The sequence below is a fragment of the Anas acuta genome, chromosome 3 (genome assembly GCF_963932015.1).
Source record: "Anas acuta chromosome 3, bAnaAcu1.1, whole genome shotgun sequence".
In the NCBI taxonomy this organism is placed as follows: Eukaryota; Metazoa; Chordata; class Aves; order Anseriformes; family Anatidae; genus Anas; species Anas acuta.
The window spans coordinates 79,842,628-79,868,660 of record NC_088981.1 but is presented as its reverse complement, the minus strand read 5'-3'; the positions used below and the strand labels follow the sequence as shown (position 1 = coordinate 79,868,660).

At 47.0% G+C, this 26,033-nt stretch overlaps 1 protein-coding gene across 8 annotated transcripts in view; it reads right to left on the bottom strand.

Moving 5' to 3' along the window:
* BACH2 (BTB domain and CNC homolog 2) overlaps positions 1 to 23,770 on the bottom strand; it is a 188,417-nt gene extending 164,647 nt beyond the window's left edge. For 4 of the 8 annotated variants that reach the window (XM_068677940.1, XM_068677944.1, XM_068677949.1 and 1 more), the window contains exon 1: positions 22,878 to 23,600. The gene's annotated coding sequence lies outside the window, so the exon portion shown is untranslated. Of the gene's footprint in view, positions 1 to 408; positions 540 to 587; positions 678 to 22,877; positions 23,601 to 23,747 lie in introns of those variants that run through there. The other 4 variants (XM_068677941.1, XM_068677947.1, XM_068677942.1 and 1 more) reach the window with 3 other exon arrangements.
* Between the last annotated feature and the right edge of the window lie 2,263 nt (positions 23,771 to 26,033).

Sequence of the window (26,033 nt, the reverse complement as noted above, 5' to 3'; positions counted from 1 at the left end):
AATGAAAGCACATTTATAACTAGTTCTTTTCCCTGTATTCTTATTGCAATACATATGCTGAAAAAGGAAACAAACATTGCTTATAAATATGATACATGGACACACAAATACCACCTGAAACACAAACTATTAAACTGCTATATCTGGACTCCGAGTAACAGTGATTCCTCTGGGTATTCCCAGTAACTGCAGTAACAGGAAGCTAACCAAACAAAATCACCTTGTTCGGTAGCAACTGTGCTCAAAGGCAATAAATAATATGACAATGAAAGAGTGGCACTTTATAGAAATTTTCTCTCTTGTTTTTGGCAAAGAACGAAGTGCCATCTGACTCCTTTGCTGTAGCTCCAAAATACACTTATTCTGTCTGACAAACTAATCTGATTTCCAATCTGAAGTTTGCTTTACCATGGTCTGCAGAACTGTGCAGATGCGTCTCCCGTGAAAAATGAAATCCAGCTCGCTGTTGACAGGTAGCTAGTAATCCCAAAAGCGAGAACTGCAGACCCTCTGCAGTTTAGGAAATTATGCTTTCCTGCTATAACCTTAATATCAGTTCTGACAAAGCCCTACATGAAAACACACACCTTTTCTTCAGAAAGAAAGCTCTGCAGGCTCTACCCAGCAGACACACCAGAGCAGCCTCCCACCTGCTGAGAAAGGGAATCTGCTCTCACCTGTGCTGTGGATTTGCAGTGCATCAGTTGCTTCCATTAGTAGTGATGAAGGACCCTTCAGCAGAAGGTGCAAACAAACTAACAGCTACCGCCCTCCTTCATTATTTGCTTTCCTTCTGTAAAACATACTCTAGCAGGTGATGCTGCCGCTAAATTTCTCAGCATTTTAACAATCTGGAAACACACCAGCATAATAAGTGGAGGTGAAATGCCATTTCAAAATGTCAGTTTCCCTGGGGTTACTTCTGCCACAGAGGAAAACTTCACTATGTAAAAAATAATACTCCACTTCAGTGTTTGGAACTAAACACTTGGACTAAACAGTGGAAATAAACTTGGACAGGAAAAAGCGAATCTTCCAGTGTATGAAGGGAATTGATTATTGGCTTGTGTACTCCCAAATTCTCCTCTGGTTAAACAAGACATTCAAGACAGAACATAGACAAAAAACAGACACATACTGGGACAAAGAAGCAAAAGAAAGAAAAAGGAAGCTTTTAAAGAGACTGTATTAAATGCACATATAAACCCTTTTCTCAAAGCCTGACTACTATGGTATGATATTTCCTAGAAAATGCCATACAATGTTATTTTTTACAGATAGCTCAAAAGTTGCTAACATACTTGCAAATCCATTTGCCTGCATTCATTTTCTCACATTTAGCAGATAATTTCCATAACATCCTTGAAAAGACAAGAATTCTAGACATTATTAATGATCACATAATGTATTTCCTATCTATAGTCATCCGAGGCTGAACTTCCCGTTGTACACACTGCATTCTGCAGGCTGACGAGCCAGCTTTCAGATAAACATGCCTGCTTAAATATCAAGTATTAACACCCTATGGCAATCCGAGTCCATGAACAGTGACTCAACGCAATTATTCTGAGTGTAACAATAAGTGGGCAGTCATGCGGATTTGTAAGTTATTGGTTTAAGCATGAAATTAAACAAGCAAGAAAAATTAATCAAAACTATTCAATTTTAGACCAGACTGGGCACAAAATATGAGTAAGTATTATAAACACGAGATAATCTCATTTAAAGAGACTGTGTAACACATAGGTTTTACAAATATTTACAGACATTAATCTTGTTAAGTTGATTTCCAGAGTTTTATTCAGTAACAGGATTGATTGGCTGGAGAAACAGAGGCTCCTACAAAAAAATAGCTGAAAGCTCTATTTTTGTCAGAATGATGGATTCTTTTCTTAAGTAACTTGTTTTGTTGCCTTTTGTTCCAAGACTATAAACATTATTAGCAGTTCTCCAACTGGCAAGACAGGCTGAGATGTTTCACGTTCACCACTCTGGATTGCTTTTTGTTTTCTAACAGAGTCCAAGAGTCAGAGAAAAGGCAACGGCTTCAATTTCCCTTCTATGTATTTTGTCCCAGACTCTCTTTTGTCCACGTTGGATCTGGCCTCTGAAACAATGCGTACCCATCTGCTCCATGGGCTCATGCTTACTCTGGTAAGGAATGAGTCGTGGATCCCGACCAGCAGAACTACTACAATCCACACGAGTTTACGTATCTGACACGACCAACATTAACATCTTGTTCCCTGTTGTTTATTTGCTTCTCATCACCGCTGACTTCCAACAGCCGAGCCTCCGTACGGCTTTCATGTGGCCACAGTTATTTCTGGTTGCACTGAGAGGTCATTTCATACTCTGCATGTATAAGGGATAGGGCTTTCTTCTGTGACTTCAGGCAGCTTTTAGGAAACACAGATTTCCTGCCCCCTTTCCAACTAAAGGCAAAGGTCAGCGAGTCTAACAATGAAGCACAGTGTTTGCAGCTCCATATTTTAGCGCTAGAAAATTTACCCACAAAAGCAAAGAAGACAATTGCCATGTAAAATTCCATGCACAGTGCCCAACACATGTCCTGTCCAAAACACGTGCTTGTAACCCAAGTAGGGATTTGTGCCCACTAAAATAATCCTATTAGGTACAGGTTTTCCCCTAAAGATAAGAGGGTCCTAAGTAAAGGTACTAAACAAAAGTCCAGTACATTAAAAATAGTACATCTTTTCTGGGAGAAATGAAAAGTAGAGTATGTATATAAACAACACACATCTAAACAACATATGGTATAATCCTTGCTGTATTCAACAGCTAATGGCCACTTTCACACTTCACTTCCATCTTATGATCTGCCCCCATCTCTCTGCCTTCCCCTTGACCTATAAAAAGCATTACACCGAATGGCTGATTTTTCTACATTGACATTGCTAGGCCAATTATCTCTTTCTTTTCACCAACAGCATTACATCCGATATGTCATTCTACCTGTTATTTCTCATATTCAGGATCCAGTCCTGGAACAACTTTGCCTTAAGTTTTTCAGAGCAGTACGACGCTGTTCAGAGCACCAAGACCTCACTACATACTTACGAGCAACTGTTTTTTAAACAGCGCCGTTCCCATGCAAGGAAAATAATTATGAAAAAATGCATTGAAAATTGTTTCAGAAGTTGGTTCAGAGTTTGAGAGCATGGTCCTAGCTTTCCCATATGTTAGCTTTTATGCTAACGTTTATTGTAGCTCTCCTAATCTGTTTGGAGAAGATGGGTCTTCAAATCTGCATAGGTCAATGCAGTATATCCACGACCACCTTGATGGCAAGCCCCTTTCTGATTTCACTTCATGCAGCCTAGTGGCCTGCTGGTTGTAATATCCCGCCTTTAGTTTTGCTAATTTTGATTTCTGTAGAAGATAAGCGCTCCCCACAAAGTGGCACTTTGATTTACATGCTTTTCTATATCACTTCCAAATATATCACCCAGAGGAAACACTGGCAACTTTTAATTGCAACTGCATGATGGTGGTTTTTTCTGTACACAAGAAAATGCCTTTCCAGATCACACTTGCGGTTCACCCCATCATCAGCTTCAGGCAGCAGAGCTATACAGAGGCTTCAGGGTAGGGCACAAAATATCTAATACTGTTCCAACAGAGGAAAACTTACCCCACGCTGTCTTTTCTGCTCCCCTCACTACTGGAAACCAACTTTTTAGGAGGTCGCTTATGGCCAACAGGGCTGTCATTGACCTTCTCCAGTAACTTCGGTTCTAGCAGGCCCCATTCCTTTGGGTTACTAGCCAAGGCTCATGCAAACCTTTGAGGCTTTTTCCACAAAAATTAAGCAGAGCTGCTTTCTATGCCCCACGTTAGGGCATGCTTCATTCTGCAGACCCTGTGATGAGCACCTAGCCGCTCACACACGTGAGAAACTCACCACGTCAGGTGCTCATCACAGCGCTCCACAAACCAGTCAAGCGTGGGGTGGAATAAGGACGTATGCAGAACACAGATGCAGCTGCTTTTCCTGAACGTCTTCAGTGAAATAAAACCCTCCATCTACTCACTGACTTCCTCCATTGAAGCACAATTAGTTAAATGACATGCATCACTGTAGAAAACAGGTGTGTTGTAACCAGGGGTTAGAGAAAGACAAAAAATATTTACTGCAGAGATAGGCTGCCTGCACATGAGGAAAACAAACTGGTATAGACTGAACTTGCTCGGGCATCAAAAGACAAAACGAACAAGTTAGGAATGAATGGGAAAACTTCTACGGTTGCCTCTTCAGCAAGGCGAAAGTACAAAGAAGGGCCTCCAGCAGGTGGATCAGATGACTTCTGTTTTTCTCTCTGTTTTGACTATTCTCCAAGTAAGGGGAGAGGCAGGCAAGGAGGCATAAGCCCTACTGCCAAAAGCATGCCCTACTCACGCTCCAGCTCCCAGCTAGCTGTGCCCATCTGCAGCACACCGCTGTTTTCCAGTTGTTCCCAATCCCCCTGTTGGTCTGCAAAGACACTGGGTCATGCTCCAACTCTCTGTCCCCATGTTTCTTCCCCAACCGTTTCACACCCTGTTCGAAGTGGCAGAGGACACAGCACAGCTGGTTGTGTAGCGATGTGAATAAAGTCATAAAGCGCCTAAAACTTCTACATTAGGACTTGCCAACTGGGAGTCCGTCCCTCTTTCAGCTCAGGTGGGTGACCGCAGAGTCGTGGCACAAGTCCCTACCGTCCCTGACGTGCCAGAGGGCCTGCCAAGCTAAGCCTCTGCTCTAGCATGGCGTTTCTCTGCCCAAGGGAAATATTTTCCCCCACACCAATTCACTGATTCGCAGCTGGTTAACTGCTCCCCTCTGCCCGCTCAGTGAGTGCGCACACAGGAGCACATGGCCTGCAGCTGCGGGGAGAAACCCCAAGGGAGGCAGATCTATTGATGTGCCATACAGGGCCTGCCACCAGTGGAGACAGCTCCCATCTGAGGGGATAAAACGCTTATCTTCAGTATCAGATGTTCCTCTCCTTGTTCTGGATGAAGGATCGGTCCCATGTGCTAAGGCAAACCCCGCCCTATCCATAAAAATCACTCAGATCCATAAAACCAGTTCAAAAGGAGAAGAAAACCCTCTGATGGCAATGCTGGGATCCCCTGGGTTCCCTACAGCACTCTTCCCCCACTTGCTGCCTTCCACATACATGTGGTGCGTGCCAGGAACCATTTGTTCTAATCTTGGGTTTCTTTTTTTTTTTTTTTTTTCTTTTTTTGAGAATGAAGAAAGAAGGCTGAGGAGCACTTCCTATGGCCCTGATTTTTCCTTTGGCTACATCTGCACTGCTGTCAGGGCAGCCTCGGTAGCCAGGACCACCAGAGAACCCAGCACGGGAGCCAGCAGAGGTTGCAAACCTGATTTGCACCAAGCTACAGGCACTGTGACTCCACTCCTACTGTACCCAAAGTAACCTGTTTTCAGTCAGGCTGGCCATTTCAGGGTAATACTGCTCCCCATCTTCAGCTGGTCCTGTTTTCAAGGTGAGGATGACGGTTTTATGTGTTGTAGGAACTGTTCTGCGCCAAAGCAGAGGACAAAAAGATCCGCTGGTGGAAACAGGACAGAAACCCTACTTGGCTGGCAGGGTCAAAGGGACAGAAACCAGCTCACACCCTCACGGCCGAGATCTCCTGGTTGAGGATGAGTTCTTGCATCTCAGGAGACAACTAATGAGAATGCCAATGAGAGAAAAATGAAATACAAAGCTAGGTCACTGAGACTACTAAATGCCAAGAGGCATGAAAAACATATGCAGAAAGGCTCATTAATCATAAAATACCCTCACTGCTCCCTCCAGCTCCTTGCATTGGGGATCCAAGATAAACACTGGAGTTTTAATCTATTTTCAAGAAATTAAACCAAACGACATGAATTCTTGATTTCTCCATGTTTGGGTTTCCAGGCAATAAGACTTTATTATAACTCTATCCTATGCCAGGTACTGGTTTTAAAATGGAAGTCAGCCCTCCTCAACATCAGATGGTGGGAGGTCTGAGAGACATGCACATTTCCAAATAAGTCTATTTCTCTGAAGACGCTGTGGGATTCCCCCCCTCCAACTTATATGAGAAGCGGCTGCTTCTTGTTGTTGTTGTTGTTGGTTGTGTTTTTAATGTAAATGCATTTCCCCTTCTCCAGAAAATGTTCCCAGGGTATCACGACACCCTGAGAGTAAGCCTTGCTTGAATGGAAAAAAAAAAAAAAAAGTTCCTAAAGGGAACTGAGGAGGAGGAGAATCTACTGCCAGGGTCCCAGGGAAGATCAGCAACATGCTCCCAGGGAAGCACAGACCCTAGCAGCTCAGGACCGACCTCAGGATTTTCAGCCCTCCTACCTAATAACAACTTCTGTGCAAGTACAATAAAGATCTGCAAGCCTGAGATACAAAAAATAAGGTCCATACAATTAAAAGCTAAAGCTGTGATAAAAATCTAAAAAGGAGGCCCTAACTATCTAAGGTTTTTGGCTGACTGCTCAAGGTGGGCAGATCCTTACCTAAAGCCTAACTTTAAGGTACAACCATCAAAAAAGGACATTAAAAGATTTTCCCTCTTGCTTTTCTCCTTAATGGAGACTCCATGTAGAAGACTATTTTCATCAGGTGCTGTGGTCTAGAAAGAGAAAACAACACCTACGGGTACAGGCCCTACTGGATCTACCTGCAGCAATACCACTTCAGCACATCTCCATTTTCCCTTGCTTGATCCCATTTATCCTCCACCACAATTTACTGACCCTTTAGTTTTTCCACTTGAAATCTCTGTGGACTTTCTTAGGAGCAACACAGTGAAATGACTAAGTCTGAAACAAGTTTTAAAAAAGGTTTCTTTTTTTAAACCAGTTTCCTTGATAGGGGTTTCATTAACGGCTATGCTGGTGCAAGTCAATGCATCGTAAATGGCTGCAGAGAGGAGAGGATGAAACAAGAGCCTGGAAGTGGAAAACATCTCAGTCTACTGCAGAAGTCCCACACCAACCCACACTCTCAGCTTAAGTTACCAGATACAGGTAACTGCAGAGCCATTAGATTTTGGTTTATCCAGCACAAACACGACTGCCCTTCCCACGGCAGTAGCAAGTACAACAAGGACCCACCAACACAAGGCATATAAAGGTGTCACTAGAAGAGCAGGGCATATGATGCTTGTACCCCTGGCTGCTGCCCACAGTAAGGCTGGGACCAGCTTTGCCTGACCAAAGAGGCAAAGATCCTAAGCTGCCAGGAGAGCTCAGACCCCGCAATCCAGCAAGCATCATCACCACCCAATAATGACCTAGTGAATGGTAACATGGAAACTGCTTGCTCGCTGCATATGTCTGAGCTGTTATGCTTCTGGCTTGAGGCACCCTGTGTCAGGCAGGGCAAAGGGGTTAACTATTATTTCAGTGACTACCTTGGTTATTGATACGTACATGATGTACATGTATCATAGAGCTCTGTATTTGCCCAGCCCAACTGGGCGGGGAGGAAGTAAAGAGAGGAAGATATTCTGCATTTATGTTTCCATTAATTCATCAAGAGAAATAGATCAAACATTCATATATTCTGTGTTCCAGGACACTTCTCCTAGACACTATATATAGTTTCTCAGATACCAGTGTCTCCCTCACCTACATATTCACACTAATCCATATAAAACTATGAGTCATTACACAAAGTTCCATCCAGAAGAGTAAGCCATTCATCCTTCGGGGGAGGAGGAGAGGGGAAATTAAAAGCTGTTTCCAATTTAATTGGCAGACTTTACATTTTTGTTCTGCTTCCACTGGAAAGTGTGGTGCTAATTTTTCTGCCACAGCTTGCAACCACGGTGAGATCTCGATCTGCTTAATTTATGTCTACAAGTAGGGTCTCTAAAACACAAAACAAATAAATTAGAAGCGTATTTGCTATGTGCCTCTGATCCAAATGCAAGTTCCGTGTGCTGGACTAAATACGTGCGGTGCTTTGGGGATTTACATGTTTTACAACTTCCTACCACCATTAGGTCCTTTTTCTGCTTTCTTTTAAACAAATGGATGGCAAAATGGCAGAGTTTAAATGGCACGCTGTAGCTGTCATACCAACTACCCAAGCCTCACTGTCATACCTGGGGAGCACGATACCTTCTGAACCCATTTCGAAAAAAAGGAGAGGAGTAACACATATTCACTTACGATCCCCTGCAGCATCCCCTCTCTTTTTGCTTTCATACAGTAAAGGACACGTATGCCCCACCCTGTCTTTTTACTGTATGTTCTTGTCAAAAACATAGTTTCCTGTATGCAAGCAGCTCTTTTTTGGGGTAGAGTTAATTTTGAAATGAGGCTGCAGAGAAAGCAGCAACTTGGAGCAGGTATGTGTTTTAATTCTTACATCACCTACTTCGACATAGGAGTTTTAATTACATGTTCCCCCTTTCCAATGTCACAGAGGACAGGGCTTTGATTTTCTTCCCATTTTTTTCTCTTTGTGTAATTTCTGATTTTTTCCCTGCTACTTCTTGGCTTTGCACCACCTTCTCCCTCGTTTTCCCATCCAACGACTCAAATTTGGCAGCTGCACGGAACATTTACGGTTATTTCAGCTGCACCCCATCTTTTTCTTTTTTTTTTTTTTTTCCTCCAAACAGTCATTAAACCAGAGGGTGGCCAGTCTTTGTTTCCTGAGCAATTCACAGTAGTTCCCATAGACAGCCTCAGGGGAGAGGCTCGAGCTGTGGCACTCAAGGAGGAGCACCTGGAAGATCAAACCTAGAGGAGGATTTTGGAGAGCAAGCTGCAGGGCTTGCAGGTTGAGGACTGGCCACCTCAGGTCAAGAGCAAATGATGCATGAGAAATAAAAGCAAGGCAGTCTTTCTGCAGATGAACTCGAGCCAAAGAGCTGCAAGACTTTCAACACCATTTCCCCAATTAAATTACTTTAATTCCATATTACTCTGCTAATGATTAGCATATCTTGCTACATCTTCGTGGGGCATTAGACTTCCCTGCAGTTATTCCTTTTTGAAGTGTGTATCATGCTTTAACAATTCCACAATAGTTGCATGTCAGCATTTTCAAGTGTCAAACACACTATCCAGCAGGACTGGTGGGCCCTTTTCTTGAAGTCCCAATTAATTCCAAGACAAAGGTGGAAAAAGTATCAGAAGGAACACTCTACACCTCTGCTCTGTGCTCAATAACTACGTTTGACAGCTCAACTTGCATGGGATCCCCTGAAGCAGAGCATTCGGAACTGGTGTCCACCATGAGCTGACGCCAGGTATTCAAGGCTCCTTTATCGTGGTGAAAACACCCTCTTCTTTCCCAGGAAGAGGAGCAGGCCAATTCTACACTGTTTTTAAGCAGAAGAAGACATGAACCAAAAGAAAACATCACCAATAGGAACCAAAGCTGTACAACCTGCTGCAAAGGATGGGTATTACAACAATCAGATCTATGCATAGCCATATGTCCACTCCCTTCCCTCCCACCTCCTCCTCAAGCTGGCATGTGCAAGTTTTTCTTCATCATTAACACAACAGCAGCATGGCCCATGAGGCTGTAACACTTCATCTGAAGTGTACTTGAACACGAGCACACGTGCAGTACACCCAACAAATATCCGAGGCATTAAACAGCACGGGAAGAGTTAAGACAAATTACAGGCGCTCAAGTAAAGGCTGAAAAATGGCAAGGAAACAAATCCGTACTTGCAAACGCTAACACGAAGCTTCTTGGGGTACAGCTGCAGAAGAAAGGCATCTCATCTGGAAAAAAAGACAGGCTCTGCACAACGCTTGGGTATTTAAGCTTCCTTTTTATTTAGCTTCAAGGTTCACCGACACTTTGCATTGGATATTTAAACCTTAAGGGTTGTTTTTTAATCTCAAACTCTCTCAGAGGCAAACAATCCCTAATTGTAGCTGACCAATAAAGACCAGGGAAAACATCTTCTTTCTTTTTAAATAACGTTATACTTCTAGGCTTCTAAAAGCCGCGGAAATTTCTAAAAGGTAGAACAGGCAATGGCAGGAGAAAAGAAAAAAAAAAAAAAAAAGGGAAGAAATGCAACACTAGATAATTTTAAAACACTTTGCAACGCCTAAAAAGGGCATATTAAACCACAACCTTAGTCATAAACCTCGCAGCAGCAAATCAGCGAGGGCCGGGGCGAGCGGCCGCGCGCACGCCACCGCCGCCAGCAGCGGGTCCCGGCACCACGCGATATATCCGCCCGAGGAAGTGGGCGTCCCACCTCGCCCCCCGCCTCTCCTCCTCCATCCCCCTCCTGTGTCTGACCACCTGTAGGTGTCTCAGAGGAAGCCGAGGGGCTCCCACATACTTTCCAGCTACCCTGGGCTTGCGGCATGTGTAAAAATACATCCGTGCGTGCGGAGTACCGGCGTCGAGACTTTTGGCAACGATTAACCTACTTTGAAGCTGGCTGGGCTTTCTTTTTCTCTCGTTTTTAATTTAAAGAGAGAACACACACCTCTGTCCTGTCCTTTCCCCTGCCCTTTCCCTTTCTCCCCCACGCGTGCGCCCCTACTGCACCCACGCAGCGCTGGAAAAAGCCCGTAAGCAGGGCATCGCCGCGGCGGCGTCCTGGGCGCCGGGAGCTGTGGTTTTGAGATTGAACACGTAGCAAAAGAAGTTTTGCCCTTTCGACCAGAATTTTCCATTAGTGATTGAACACGAGTTAGGGGGGGGGGGGGGAAATAAATAAAAAGAGAAATGTCTGTGTTTCCTCTCGTGCTCAGATGGCACAGTACGGCTGAGATAACTTCTCTGCGATAAACTAAACCCTGGGGAAAAGGCCATACATCAAGGGCTGGAGGTGCCCACCAGGGGGGTTGCCAGCAGCTGGACCTGGTACAGGTGCTCTCCTTGGACATCAGGAGGACACCTCACCTCTGCAGCCTTTAGGTACATCACTGCATCAGCCCTTAAAAAACAGCGAAACCCTCCGAAAACAGCAGCCACAGACAAAATAATTGGGATAAATCCCAAATTATTGAAAAAAAAAAAGTTGCAGGGAACATTTATTTGCTGGAGCTCAGGCAAGGGATCACCACTGTCACGCTGCAGGCAACTTTCTGAGGGTCCTCTGGAAACTATTTGCCTGATTTGCATCTTCTGCAACAACGATTTTCCCCTCCCTGAGCTGCTTCAAGGGGGAGGGGCCTGTGGGTGGGGAAAGAGTTAAAAATAAAAACAAACACTGAAAAGCTATTTGTAAACTGCCTCGCTTCAACTCGTGGTTTCTTCAACCGAACAGGGAGTGCACCTGCAGAGCAAGCCAGTGAGGGAGACACCTGCTCTATAAATACAGGGGAGAGCCCTCGCAAGGCTGCCCCTGCTCGATCGCCTCGGGAGGAGGATGCTGATGTACTCATCCTCACAGGAATGAATGTCCCAAATTTCAGGGTGTGGGAGCAAATGGAAGGTAGGGGGTGGAGAGAATGTATTTTTCTTCCTCCAGGAGAACGCGTTGAGTATGATTTCAGCCTTACAACAGCTGCCGCTCAGTCACTGCCCTTACCTTGGTATTTCGACAGTTTCAACAAATGCAAGGTCTTAGGTGCTTGGTCACCACCAGCTTACCCCACAGCCTCTTGACCAAGCACATACCCGTGCTGTAAGCCACACGGCCACCCTGCCACCTCTGGGTGACCTGAGAGCAGCAGTGCTGGAGATGGAAATAAAGCAATCCTCAAAGCACCGTATGCTCCCGCAAAAAGTGTCTCACACCCCCATTTCTATTCCCTAACCCAGCGCAAACCACTGAGGCTCACAAGGAAAGGACTGGAAACAAAGGTGTTCCTCGCAGTTTTATTGTGCTCTGGTTCATAATCCAATGAAATGACACAAACTTCTCAAAATTACAAATTACCGCCTTAATGAGAAAAAAAAAAAGCTAAATTATGGTGGTGAATCAACCATCACCTGAGTCACACACAGAGCATGCTGAATCAAACTGATAGCTGCAGCACAGACATCAGCCTTTGTTCATGTCCCCCACCCCAAAATAGCAAAGACAAGTTTCTGAGTAATGCCCTGAAGGTTTAAATCAGAAACCTAAAAGCAAGGCTGGTGTGGGATTTGGCAACAGAGCGCCCACTGCAGCTCCCTTCCCTCCCTGCTCTGCCCTCTGCATGGGCTGAAGCACAGCTGCCAGCAAATTCATTAATTTCTCATCCTATGGGGATTCTTGGGCAGTTCTGGTACAGCTTTTGGGTCCCTCCATGTGCAATCCCATCCCATTTTTTTGTCTGAAATAAGGCACCCGTGCAGGTTGGCTCCTGTATGCCTTTCCGACAAATGCAGCTCAGAAGGAAACAGGCAGTCAAAAAAGGTCCAAATTCTAGCCCAGCATCAGCCCTGAAAAGTAAAGCTCCAGCAAAAGTAAAGCTGAAAAGAAGCCTGAACCAGAAACGAGTTACTTTTGAAACATGATACTTGCAATCAGTCTAGAGAGACAAGTGCATTAAACACCACCACCGCTGCTGGAAAATCTGCAGGTAATCAGGATGGTCAGGATCTCCATGGCTGGTGTTCAAATAAGCATCCCCAAAATGGCTGTTTGCCCAAAGCTTAACCGAGCTACTCAAACTCACTGGTGCGCAATGTCAGACGGAAAGGAAATCTTTCAAAAGCTGTGATCCTTCACGCTGCAAGTGAAGGTGGGTATCCAGATGTTTCAGGTGTTTACACAAGCTGGAATTTGAGTCTAGAAGTGAGGAAATGCATCTTTCCCTACCCTTCCCTCGAGACCAAATCTGTTTTCTGCTTACTGCGGCAGCAACAGAGCACAACGTATTTCTGCTGTGACACCACCAACCCAAGACAGAAGGTGGCAAGGGCTCACCAGAGCCTGCAAAGAAAGGCTGCTCCTTACATCCTGCTTCTGCATCCTCTCCTTACTACCTGCCTGCTTCTGCATCCTCTCCTTACAGGACTGCATCGTCAAAAAGCGGGGACATCACACCAAAGGGCTGCACCACCCAGTGATTATTGAGGGGTATGAAGACGTCACACAGACGGATGACATCCCTGCCAGAAATGGAGTGAAGTTGGGTGGGGAATAAATAGGTGCCTGCCAAAGAAACAAAGGAAGTGTCTGGCCAGGCAGAGCACCTCTGGTATCAGTGTTTACCACCCCCAGCTCACGCCGCTCCCCCGCGGGATGAAAGTCTCCTTCGCTTTGAATCCCTCTGCTGCTAAGCGCTGCAGCCGGACCTTTCATGTTATTTTAGAGCAGACTGTAAAGACTTTGTTCCTATAAAGTTCTCCTGTGACGTTACTGACCTTGTTACTCTTTACACTACTCCAGTTTCCATGAGAAAGAGAAAAAAAAAATAGTTAAATTCTGCAAGTGATTCAAACAAGTACTGTGTTCATCTTCAGAAATGACTGACATCACCTTGAGATCAAAATATCTACCCGATCTCTATAGGAAGGCTTTATAGCTTCGAGTTCTGTATAGTTAACATTTCAACAGCACCATCATTTTTCTCCACACAAAAAAGGAAGATGAAAAGCAACAGAAATATTTGCAGCAGACAGCTAATACCAGTCCCAGTCTTCCTTGCAAGACCAAGCTACTGTCACTAAATTAGCCTTGATAGCATCACAGTTTGTTGAGGCAGGGAACAACATAAATTAAGAGAGTCGGGGCAGTCAGTGGAGGAGGGAAATACAGAGGCATTATTTATCTGCTGAAAGTAGGAGCTGCAAAGGAAAACAAGAAGAAAAACACTGATTAAGAAACTGAAGTCATACACAGGCTGGTGTACAACAGAACTGGCCCAGTACATTTGCAACCTTCAGTTTTACTTTAACAAGCAGGGCTAGACACAAAAATAAGGCTGTAGCTACACCACACAGCACGCCAGGTCTTCCTCGCTTTGATCTTACAGAATAGTAAAAAGAAAAAAATGTTAAAGAGAAAGTTTGGAGATGATTTGAATGATGTTCACAGCTTTTTAAGCTTGGAATTTGGTGGTTAGTGCATTAAGCATTACTCACTTTATGAACAAAGTGGAAAGTTAACACAAATTGGCAGATGACTAACTGTCCAAGAAACAGATTACTGAATGAATCACCGACTCTACTTTTAGCCTAATAATAAGACAAATGAAGAGGAACAAGAAGGGGAAAAAGACAAACAAAAAATTTCCTTGCCTAGTGCTTATATTTGCACCGCCTGTGAACTTCCAGCTATGACAAACTGCGTAACAATTTTATCATTTACCACCAGTTTTACACTCAGGTGAGCTCACTGACGTCTTCCACCACCGCTTCGTGCTGTCAGCTCACCGGGGTTTCCACATGAGGCACCGAGCACCACGTATAGGAACAGCTGTGGGAATCAATGAGGGGCTTGGGAGTGAAGTTGAACCCCCAGGTGGAGCCAGAAGCTCTTGTTGGGTTACAGGCTCAATGCGTACCTCAGATGCCTGCAGCTGAGCCGAAACACAATTTAGGTTTTGCAGTTCGAGTGCAGAACCTGCCCCAAGGTCTGCATGCACTTGCAGTTTTACTCGTGGAGCTCTCAGAGTACATTTACCTAATGCTCACGGGCAGCACCCAGATTTTCAAACAGCCACCACTGCTTTTGTTCAAGGACACAGGGATGGCAGCCGACCGACGGCCAGGCCACATGCTTGAGCAGAGCCAGGCTGATCGCTGCTCTCCAAAGGCCGCAGCCCTGCTCCCCGGGCCTTACCCAGCTGCTGACTGCACCATCTCGCCATGAAGGATGGGGTTTGACTCCCTCCTTCACCTGAGGGAACAGAAACCAACCAGGGCTGCTTTGATCATCTCTTGGACCCCTTCCTCAATGCCTCCAAGGGCACACACTTGCCATCGTGCCCACAGTGGTAGACAGGTTTTAGGAAGACCTGAGGGAGCTGGGCTCGGGGTGGGTTGCAGCCACTTGGTCCAACAAGCAATCCCAACAGCCACCAGGCCCCCTCTCACCTCCTGAGTTTAAAATCTGAATTCCCAAGAGCTTGTCACAGACAGGTGACACGACCAGGCCACATCAGGCCAGGAGGGACCAGAATCAGGGGACAGTTACAAGTCAGGTGTGTGTTTGTGAAAGGTGGTACACTTTTGCATTTTGTTAACGCAGAAGGGAGAGGAAGGCTTGCTTGAGTTTTGTTTTCATCTAACATTCCTTGCAATTGTCTGTTGCAAAGCCAAAATTAAACAGCCCGAGCCTGAACCCAAGCCTCTCATGCCCTGGCAGCAAGCCCTTACCACCAAGCTGCAGGGTAGATGGGGAACAGGCGGCTCACAGTTTCCTGCAGTACCAACACACTGCGAAAACACGACAGCAGTGACCTTCAGGAGACAGGACATGACACTGCGATGCTCGGCGCACTCTGCTGCAGCCCTAGGACTGCTGAACAGATTTGGGTTTCTTTTGGAACTGTCCCACTCCCTCCCTTCCTCATGTCCCTGCCAGACCCTACAGTAAACTCAACCAGCAGAAAACTAATTCTATGCACAAAATGAATAATCTTCTGCCAATTTAGCTCTTAATATAGCTGACCCGCTGAAGGATGAGGTAGGAGCCAGGCTGAGCACAAGGAGAGGAGGAGATGATGCAGAGCACAATCACAGCTGCAACATACAGGTAGTGGCAGCATCTGCCCCCCTTTGCAGGTCCAGCCATCACTGATTTCAGATGCAGGTCCCATTTCCAAGTCAGCCAAGTAGAGAACATGGACATGATTTAGAAGGACTATTCATTCACCACAACCCTACCCTCACAACATGTCTGATGGCAAGGTTTTCTGAAGATACTCTGAAAGCAGTTCACCAAATCAATGCCCTTTTGAACTCTGAATAACCACCGACACCGTATTTTGCAGTCCTAACAGAATGTTATTCTGGGAACTTCAGTAAGAGCTGTCCATAAATAAACTCCTTAAGTTGGAAGTTGGCCTTTTCTTCTATACTGATCTGAAAATAGTAAAATCTCTCTCTTATTGTTGCCATGTAACAAACAACTGGATTTTCACATATTTCAAAGTTATATTTCCACAGGCTTCTGCACCTCTATTTTTAGTGTGCTTTTCCCAGTAAGAAGCAACCAAAGATTCTCCATCTCAGCCCCGGTTATACAAGAAACTAACAACCATACCCGAGGCATTTCAGCAAAATCCAGGTTAAGTATATAAATGTATTTAAACATTAAGTAGTAAAAGCTGCCCGCCAATGCTGTGGGAGCTGGGGTAGCTCTAGATTTCCTGAGGATCTGCCCCAGCATGGATTTTTTTTTAAAAAGCTTGCCCTGCTTTTCAAATAGAGTGAGAAATGAAGAACCATCCCATCCTTTTAAGGAATAACTTACTAGTATAAATATTGCACCAGAAGACAAAGTAAACATAGAGCTTTCACAAATGCAGGAATTCTCACTAATATGGAAGAAGAGGTGAGCTCTCCCTCACAATCTGTAAATCTTGCAACAACGCAGATGACTTGAAAGCAGGCAGCATCACTATAAATTAACGCAGCAGGTCAGAACACAGCGACCGGACTACAACTAGAAGTAGAATACCTTGCATAAAAGATTCAAAATTTAATATAGCGTAGCAGCAGGGAGGGCACACTCTCCTTGTATGAGAACAAACTGACCTGCCATTCTACAAGCTCCAGTTTCAAACAAAGTGCAACGTGCAGCAGGGGGTTGCTTTTTTGCGCTGGACAGGCAGCATAAAAGATTTCAGCCTTCCAGGTAAACAGCTAAAAGGATGCCAGCACATATGAAAACTATCACTTGGGGGGGGAAAAAAAAAAAAGAAGAATTTAATAGATCACTTTCTGATTCGCCCTTTTTTCAGTATCACTTTCAGTACTGGAAGATGTGTGTTTCCTCCTAGGTAATGACACGCGCGCATCCTGCAGGTTACTGTTGATCCTTCAACTCTTATTTTCTATTTACCTTCCCCTCCAGATGCTGTAACCCCAGTTTAACCAGCAACATGGGTCACCCAGCAGTATTACCATCCTCTATCCCACCCTGATGAAGAGAGGTGGAGACCAACAGCTCGGCAGGACGAGGTACCGTGCCAAGCCTGCCCCCCTCTCAACAAGAACAGATCATATTCTCCAGATGCACATCTCTGACATCGAGGCTAAATGTCAGCGGTACCGACCGCAGTGGAAGGCAGAGCACTGAGACAGGAGAGGGGAAGATTTTCGCATCGTAATCAGTGGTACGGCTAGTTTTTTGGTTTTTGTTTTTTTGGAGGGGACGAGATCACTTTCTGTGGTGCAGCAAATCATTAAAGCTTCCATATTTTTTTTTATTTTAAAAAAAGCTTGAGGTAATATTTTCCAACCTTTCACTAAGAGCAGGGGCCAAAACCACACGTTTTAAAGGTCTTCCACACTTTTATTATTAGAAGTAGAAACCCTACTGATTCTGATGAGTCATTTGTATTGGCGGAAACCAAGAACACCCATTTTCTTCATGTGATACAAAAGCTCTCAATGCGGTTTTCTATTCATTACTGGTCAAAGCAGTTGACTAAAAACAAAACAAGTGACAAGAACTCACCTTTTTGCTATTAAAGCCTGCTTTGTACCAGCTGATTTTGTTTATCACACTTTTAGAGTCACTTATATTTTGCCCTGCTTAAAAAAAAAAAAAAAAAAAGAAAAACACAAACGATGACTGAGGATTTAAACTCAGTAAATCCAGAACTGCAGGAGGATAATTCGCTCCGCTTCTGTAAGGGCTTTTGTGATAAGACTGAGAAAGGAAAAGAAAGGAGGGAAGGAAAAAAAAAAAAAAGCACAACAAGAAGATCAGTTAAAAATCCTCAGTCAGCAGAAGCTATCGTTTTCGGATCCTTATGAGTAATCGGAACAGAGTCTGTAAATAAAGAAACAGTTGTACAAGAGTGCAAGTTTTCATCTCCATGCAAATGAAGGAATCCTTTCATGCTAGTGGCCAGGGTTACTGCTGCACGGGGTACGCGCTAGACTCTGAGACACGGCAAAATTCTGCAAATTACAGACAGCTAAAATCAGGTTTCTAAAGTCTAATCAGAATTCTTTGCTGGATTTAAAGATTTCTGCCGCAAAAAGGGGTGGAGGGCAGGAGACTGCATGGCTAGTAAATCCCAAGGGAGAATACTACTTGCGTACAGGACTCACTGTATCCAATGTATCAAAACTGGGAACAATGTTCCAGGGGATTTTTTTTATTTTTGGTAGATCAGATGTCCCATTCCCCCAAAAAAGAAACAAAACCCAGAGGTTCGGTCCTGCTGAACACAGGTAGCACCCAGACAGGCTTCAAGAGCAACCTCCGCAGAGGCGCAACGCGTTTCCACCCCATGGCGTGCACCCAGCAAACCAGCAGCCTGCCCGACTGCCGGCGTGCTTTGGTGTTACGGGGGAAGAAACCACAGCAAAAGCAGTGACCAGAGAACTGAAAATAACCTCTGAACAACGGATCGGCGCTGACATCCTGCATGCCCGCGCCTCCTATTGTGGATAGTTTACAGCGAGGGGAGCGCCAAGCTGCACCAGACACGTGAGTCAGCAAGAGCAGCTCGTAGGAAACTGCTGACATGTTGAATTGCTCTCACATACACTGAGCACACCTACCCACTAAATAAAAAACAGGCTGCATGCAAATCGGGGTAAAGGAACACCTCCACACTTACAGTTCCTGTTTTCCTAGTCCAGGCTTAAATTTTGAAGCCATCACTAATGAAGGAGGGGAAAAAAAACAACAACACGCAATGGTATCAGCTATAATAAGTAGCAGTGATGAAGTCTCAGGGGTCATTTTGCTTTAGCTGCTTTTATTTAAATAGACATAACTGCTTCGTCTCTTTTCAGAAAGGAAAATTGCTGCCCTACAGCCTGGAAGAAGCGCACGGTGACAGGCAGCAAACAGCTCCTGTTCTTCTGAGAGGGGAGACTCCTGAACCCATGCACCAAAACCCACCCGCCCATCCCAGCCTGCCTGCGTGTTTCCAAACCTCAGGACCAAAAAGCAAGCTTCCAGCTCCTGTTTTAACTCCCACGAGGGGCAAACGGGCAAATTCCCAAGTTTTTCTGTCCCCGCCAGCTCCTCGAGCATCTTTTCTGTTGACATAACAGCAGGGAAGGTTATCATTCAAGCTTTAGGCTAATTCTGGAAGCAAACCTCAGAGGAGCTGACCCTTTCCCTGTGAAAGGTGACCAAGAAAAGCGCTCCTCGAGTCCTGGTGACTCTTGCCACCATCTCCCTCCCCATCCCCTTAACATCATCAGCTGAGACCCCAGGACAGCACAGCAGGTCTTCTTCAGGCTGCCTCTGTCTCTCCTCACACGACGATCAATGCGAGCAGCTTCCAAGCCCGATTTTTGCCGGGTGGAAGTTCTGCCATGCATGTAAACTCACAGCACAAAGGTTTTCCAGAACTTATTCCCTTGATCCTTTTTATTTACCTGTTCTGGACACGCGGCTGTTCTTTGATCAATATTATTACTTCTGCTAACTCGGGAGCTTCGAGTCCATCAGCGGCCACAAAGAAATTTGTATGCATTCCACTGCCTGCCTGCTTTAAAATTATAATTCATAGCCCAGCAGAGGCACAGTAAGTAGCACTCTTTTCAATACACTACAAAGATGTTTCTGCCTAACTATAAAGCAAAATGAACACATTGCAACTCAGCTGGCTGTATTCATACATTTTACATCTTCTTGATGCGAGCTTCAAATGAATGCGTAATATTCAGGCAGCTGCCAAGGTTAATGTCTTTTGGCTGAATTTAAAGAAACGATGACCATTTTTTTTGTAAAGAGCCGAGTAAGCATTTTGAGCGCTATTCTGGAAAACCTTTGGAAATTATTGGGGGTGGAAATCTACTGTCCATTCAGCCGCTACAACAAAACCATTTAGGAGCCTCTTCAAACGTCAGTAAAGAAGGACAATGACAGACACTACAAAGGCTCTGCTCCACATTCCCTTAAAGCGTTTGTAGTCAGGAGGAGCCCTGAAAGCAGCAGGAGTAACCTGGACTGACAGCTGAGATTTCAGCTTGAATTCAGATCTCCTTCAACACATTAATGGAACAACTGGTGTATTTCTCCCAACGTGCTTCCGCCCAGAAACCACTAATAAAGAGCCATCGCACCCCAAACGAGCAGAGATGGAAATTCAGACCCAGAGGTGAAAGATGGGCAGCGTGCATGCCTTCAAACCTAAGTCAGGTCTGCTGAACACTGCAGGTATGTTCATGCCACTTGTAAACTAAGAAGCCATTCAGCTTTGGAGTAAAAAAGCACATCGGTTTTCATTTGAGTATAAATCCTGTGCTCACACGACCAAAACTGAGATTGCAAGGGGCTGTTCACAAGTCACGCAATAAATGCTACTCAGCTTACACCAATATATTGCCTGTTACACAAAAATGCCATTAGCACCCAAATTATTCCTTTGCATATGCTGGTTACACATCTCATTTTTCAGCTTCGTGCCACAGACATTCACTAGCTACACTCTGAGATGTCTCTTTCATTTAATCTAAGCGTGTGTAAAGTCCTGTCCAAAAAGGACATCGAGGCGCACAATGAGGAAACACCTTTCAAGAATTCCCATGAAAAAGATGCGATTGTTGATTTTTATTTTTTTCCCCCATGGCTGGCAATTATTTCTAGAGAACACCTTCAGGAAAATAACAGGCAATCAGACTGCAGCCTTGCTAAGTAAGACAGCTTCTGCACTTCACAACAGAAAAAATCACACAATGAAAGTTTTAAAATACACCAGAGCAAGCTCTGTCACACACTCTGCAATACACACCATCCATGTGGAGTTTTATTTTCAGCTCTCCTTGTCGCTAATTGCACGCACACAGAAAGCAATACACCAGATTCCTAGACGGCATGGGGATTTTGTTAAATTCATCAATTCCAGTGAGTCTCCGATGCCTTCTTGATGCCGAAGACTTACCAGAACTTCCTCACGCAGGGAGCCTGCGGTCAGCACCTACTGCTCGGGGCTGGGGCTGTCACTCCGAGCTGGCCACCCGTGTGCTATCGCTAGCCCCGCTCCGTGCCCAGCTCAGGAGGGAGAGCTGCCGATCCTCATCCTGCAAAACGACCTCCCGAAAGCGAAGCAGGGAGGAGAGGAGGGCGTCCCACCCACATCGCCAGCGCATCATCCTGCAAGCCTGCGTGGCATTAACGCCAACAGATGTTCCAGATGTGCCTCCGGGCCAGAAAGGACTGCCAATACCTGTCCCAGCACTCCCATCCCGACGTGAGGTACCTGCTGATGGACCCGTCGGGATCCGTCAGCACGCGTGCATCACTCGTGCAGCTGCTGCCTGCACCTCTCCCACCTGACCCTCCCCACCGTGAAAGTTTCCACGAAAGGCGGCTGCCTGAGCACCAGCCGCACAGCCGAGCTGCCCAGCATCGCCCTCCGTGCAGCCTTTCTGCCTGGCAGCTCCGACCATCCACCCCGACGGCTGCCCTCTCTTTGAGCACGCCTGCTCGCGGGGAAACCAGACCCGCAATCCCGATTTTCAGTCCTCCCAGCTGGTCCTCCTGCAGCTTTCCTTCCACCTCTTGCCTCGGAGCGCCCTCCCAACAGCCTCTGAAGCTGGACGGCCAAAAATGAGGGGGCTGAGCGCCGGTCCCCTTCCCTACTCCAGCACCCGGACCCCAGGCGGGTGCATGAGGGTGTCAGAGGGGGAATTTTATTTCTGTCTGTCAGATGTCAAGGCTCGTACTGCACTGCTTTAAGGCTGTTGCCACGACAGCCCCGCAGACAGCAGCTGAACACACAACCTTATCATTTCACTCTAGCCACCACGTCCATCACAATCACCTCAAACTCCAGCACTCGCGTACCTGGAGCAGCCCCCGTCCCTGAGCACCACCACCCTCTCCCAGCTGCCGAGCATGCCACCGCGATGGCAGAACCTCAGCCCGAAAAAAAAATCCCTCACTCGAGGCTCCGAACGCCGGATGAAAACACGCACGAGCGCAGCGGCAGTCCCAAAGTCTCAGCAAAACGGGATTTCGCCGTGAAAACACCGACACATCTTCAACTAGAGCCAACGGCGGCAGCGCTGCAGTTTCGCAACCCTTCCCGACATCCCGAAGTGCAATTCTAATACGATGTGGCTCCTGCCCCACGTTTCTTATCGCCACCTGGGAGGAGGAGAGACGCGGCTTTACTCCGGGAGCTCCGGCAGCAAGGGCAGAGCGCTCCGGCGGCGCCTGAAGCCCGGCACCCGCCGCCTTACAAAAATAGCCTGCTCCACAAAAGGCGAGGCATGATTTCACACTTAGCCTCGCTCACGACAGCCAGCGTCTTCGCAGCTCGCCGCCTTGCCTACACGCTACGCCTTTAATGATCCAAGAAACTGCTAGCGGAGTTCACATCTCTCTCCCTGAACCTATAAAAAAAATACAAAATAAAAGGGGAAAAGGGGGGAAAAGAGGGGGGGGGGGGCACGCTCCCAGCTCCGCGTGTGCCCCGCGCTGCAGGTGGAGGGAGCCACGGGGCTGGGTGTCCCGCACATACAAGACACCCACGGGTACCCACAGGTGTATATACGTACCCACACACATCTATACGTACCCAGGCACCTCTATACCCACAGATCACACACACAAACACACACACGCTCATGTACCGCCCGTTACGCAACGCGCCTTCCCCTCTCCCCAACCCCAGCGCTCCCCACCCCGCAGCCCCCCAGGAGCAAGGGGGGAGGAAGAGCCAAGGGAGGGGGGCACACGCACAGCCCCCCCTGCTCCCCCTTTTTGCAGCCTGCCCCCAAATTTACCCCCTTCTCCCTTTCCTCCCCCCCCCTTTCCCTTCAGGCGGGGACGGGCGCACTCACCTCGCCTCCGCGCAACTTTCGGGGGTCCCCGCTCGCCGCAGCCGGGTTTGTGATTTTGGGGGGGGAGGAGGATTTTAGGGAAAGGGGGAGGGGGGTTTTAGGAAAAGAGGGGGCTGTCGTGGCTGGGGGGGCGGGCTGGGGAAGGAGGGGGGGGTTTGTTGCAGCTGTTGTTGTTGTCGTTTCGGGGGTTGTGGTTAATATTGCCGTGCGCTCACCGAGCTACAGCCTAACCCCCCCCACCCTCCCTCCCTCCCACCCCCCAAAAAAAATAAAATAAAATAAAATAAAAATAAAATAAAAGGAGGGGGGAGCAAAAAAAAAAAAAAAAAAAAAATCCCCGAGCCAGGCGCTCATCACATGGCGATTGCTTTGAACCAGCTGCTCGCGGAGCCGTGCGGAGAAAAATAAAAAAGGGGGGGGGGGAGAGAGGGAGGGAAGGGGAAGGAGAGGGAGGGGAGGGGGGGGAGCAGCAGCGGCGGCGGCGGCAGCGGCTGCCGGAGAGGCACCGGCGGCAGCGCGGAGGCTGTCGGTGAGGAGGAGGAGGAGGAGGATGAAGAGGAGGAGGAGGAGGTGGAGGAAGGCGGCGCTGCTGCTGCTGCCGCCCCGCTCTGCCCGCGCCCCGCCGCTGCCGCTGCCGCCGCCGCCGCCGCCGCCGCGCGCTCCCCGTCCCCGTCCCCGTCCCCGTCCCGGCGCCGCCCCCGCCCCGGCCCCGGCCCCTCTCAATCGCCGCATTGTTGACATTCGCGGGCTGACGTCACCGCCGCCCCGCCCCGCCCCGCCGCGGCTGCTCCCATTCACAACAAGGGGGCTTACGCCAACGGCGCAGCGCCCGCCCCGCCCCGCCCCGCTCCTTGCCCCGCCGCTACGCACCGCGGGCTGCGCGCGGGAGCTCCGCGAATAGCGGCCGGCGGGGACGCCCCGCCTCAACACCCCCCCCTCCCCTCCCCGCCTCCTCCTCCGTGCGGCGGCGCATGCGCGGTGCGCTCTGCCCCCCCCCATTGCCTGTCAGTGTGTGTGTGTGTGTGTGTGTGTGTGTGTGTGCCGCCGGACCCCGCGCGGGGGGCTGCCGCGGGGGGCTCTGGGAGTTGTAGTCCGCCGCCATGTCTGGCGAGGCCCCCTCCCCTCTCAGGGGCAATCCCATGGTGGGAAACGAAGCCCAAAAGGCACGAAACCCACCCCGGCCAGTCTGGGGTGCCCCCCACAGCCCCTACCCAGCAGCAGGGCCCGCAGGACCCCCAGTGTAAAATGATCTGGGACACCCCGAGCCTGAGGTGGGCAGGGAGCCCTGGGGGCTGCTGCTAAACAGCGAGGTTAAAAACAAACAAACAAACAAAAAACAAGTGGTGCACAACAAAAAACATCTCTGGAGACATCTGTCCTTAAAGGGTGTCGGGCAACGGAACGGTTGCGTTAGCCTGGGTCTTGAAGAAGCAGCAGCAGTTGCAGCCAGTGAAGGGTGATGGAGAGCTGCTCAGGAATTGACACCCGCACACCTTATTTTCTCCCGTGTTTGTGTCAGCTCTCGCCGTGTGTTTGCATCCCATTCCCCCCTTTCATACACAGGCAGGTGACACGGAATGTTTTCTGTATCCTCTCCGAGGGAGGAGCAGTTCCTGTGGCATTTGTTGTGCCAGTGCCTCCTGAAATTGCAGCTACCTGCCCAAGACTACCTGCGTTCTTCAAAGTCTGCCTAATTACACAAAAGTATGCAAAGACTGCGTCAACACAAAATCAACTCTTCATATGTCCCGTCAAACACATCGCCACTTTTCAAAAGCACAGGTCTCCCCCGGCTTGCACTTTATGTGGCTGCCCGCTTGTGTAAAGTGAAAAGCCTTCTCGTTTGGTAGCATTTTACCCCCACTTTTCATAGCTACCCATGGCTGGAGAGTAGCACCCCGCTGCAGACTTTGACTCATAAACATAAATGTCCTCTTCCAAGTGACGTTCGTATAAAGCGTTGCTCGCAAGAGCCACTTCGGTTCTGGTTCTGCAGACATATGTAGTGTTGAGACACGTGAAAAGCCCCACAGTGTACTTGTCGTGTGTTTGAGCACTAGCAAGTCTGAGTCTCCTTGTTGCCTTGTTTTTCCTAGAGACACGAAAATAGCTTTGTATTGGCATGAGAGATAAAAATACTATATTCAGAAAGGCTCAGATAAAAATAAGTCATGCAGCATTTGTAATGCTTTAGCTAGTGCTTTACATGCCCATTATGTCACCGCACTCAAAGTGCACACGCTCTGGTATTTACAACACGCTACACAGGATCCAGCCCCAGGTATGTCAAAGCTGGTCAAACAGAAAACTCAGCAAAAAATAAATAAAAATTGCATAAACCTCTGCCCATAGCACACATTCCTGAAAAGCACGGTAATTGCCATTCATCTTCCCGGCTGTCATTTTGAAATGAATGTTACTGTTTGACTTAAAATGAGCTTAAAGTGGAAACTTGTCCCTTTTAGATCTTCCAGTTCTTTTTACTCTGTGATACAATTTCCAGTGTTTTCAGTGTGAACCAGATCAGGCTGCTACAGGATGGAAATCGGCACAGAGGAATCAAAACCAGAGCCAAATAGGAATTGGGCAGATCAGCATTTTGAAATCTCACCAAGCACCTGTAACTAGCTTTTGGTACATAAACACTGTTAATAATTTTGTGACCATTTCTTAATGGAAGACACCGTTCAGATTCCTGTACATCATTCAGATCATGATTTTATTATACAGTCTGTTGGGTCTGTAGGTTTTACATGAGAGAACTGAGGTAGTACTGACAGAGTTGATTTTCAAAGATAAAAGGAACTTTACACTAACTGAGCAAGACCTACCATTTTAAAATGCTGTTCTTATATCCTGCATGTTACGTTTTCATGCATTTGCTTCCTAATACACCCCCAAACTGCTTATATTCCAGTAGCACATCCAGTCTGATCGTGTTTCAGTTGCAATCAACTATCTTCACACCTCAATTTTTGTATATGTAACTATTTCTGGACCATTTTTCTTGAAGTACAGCCAAACATATTCCAGACAAATACGAGTTTTTTGAAGAGATGTCTTATATGATCTCTCAAAATGATCACCAATTTGTTGAGCAATGATGACAAAATGAGGTGAGAGTAAATGTGGAGAAGTGCAACGTAGAAGTTATCC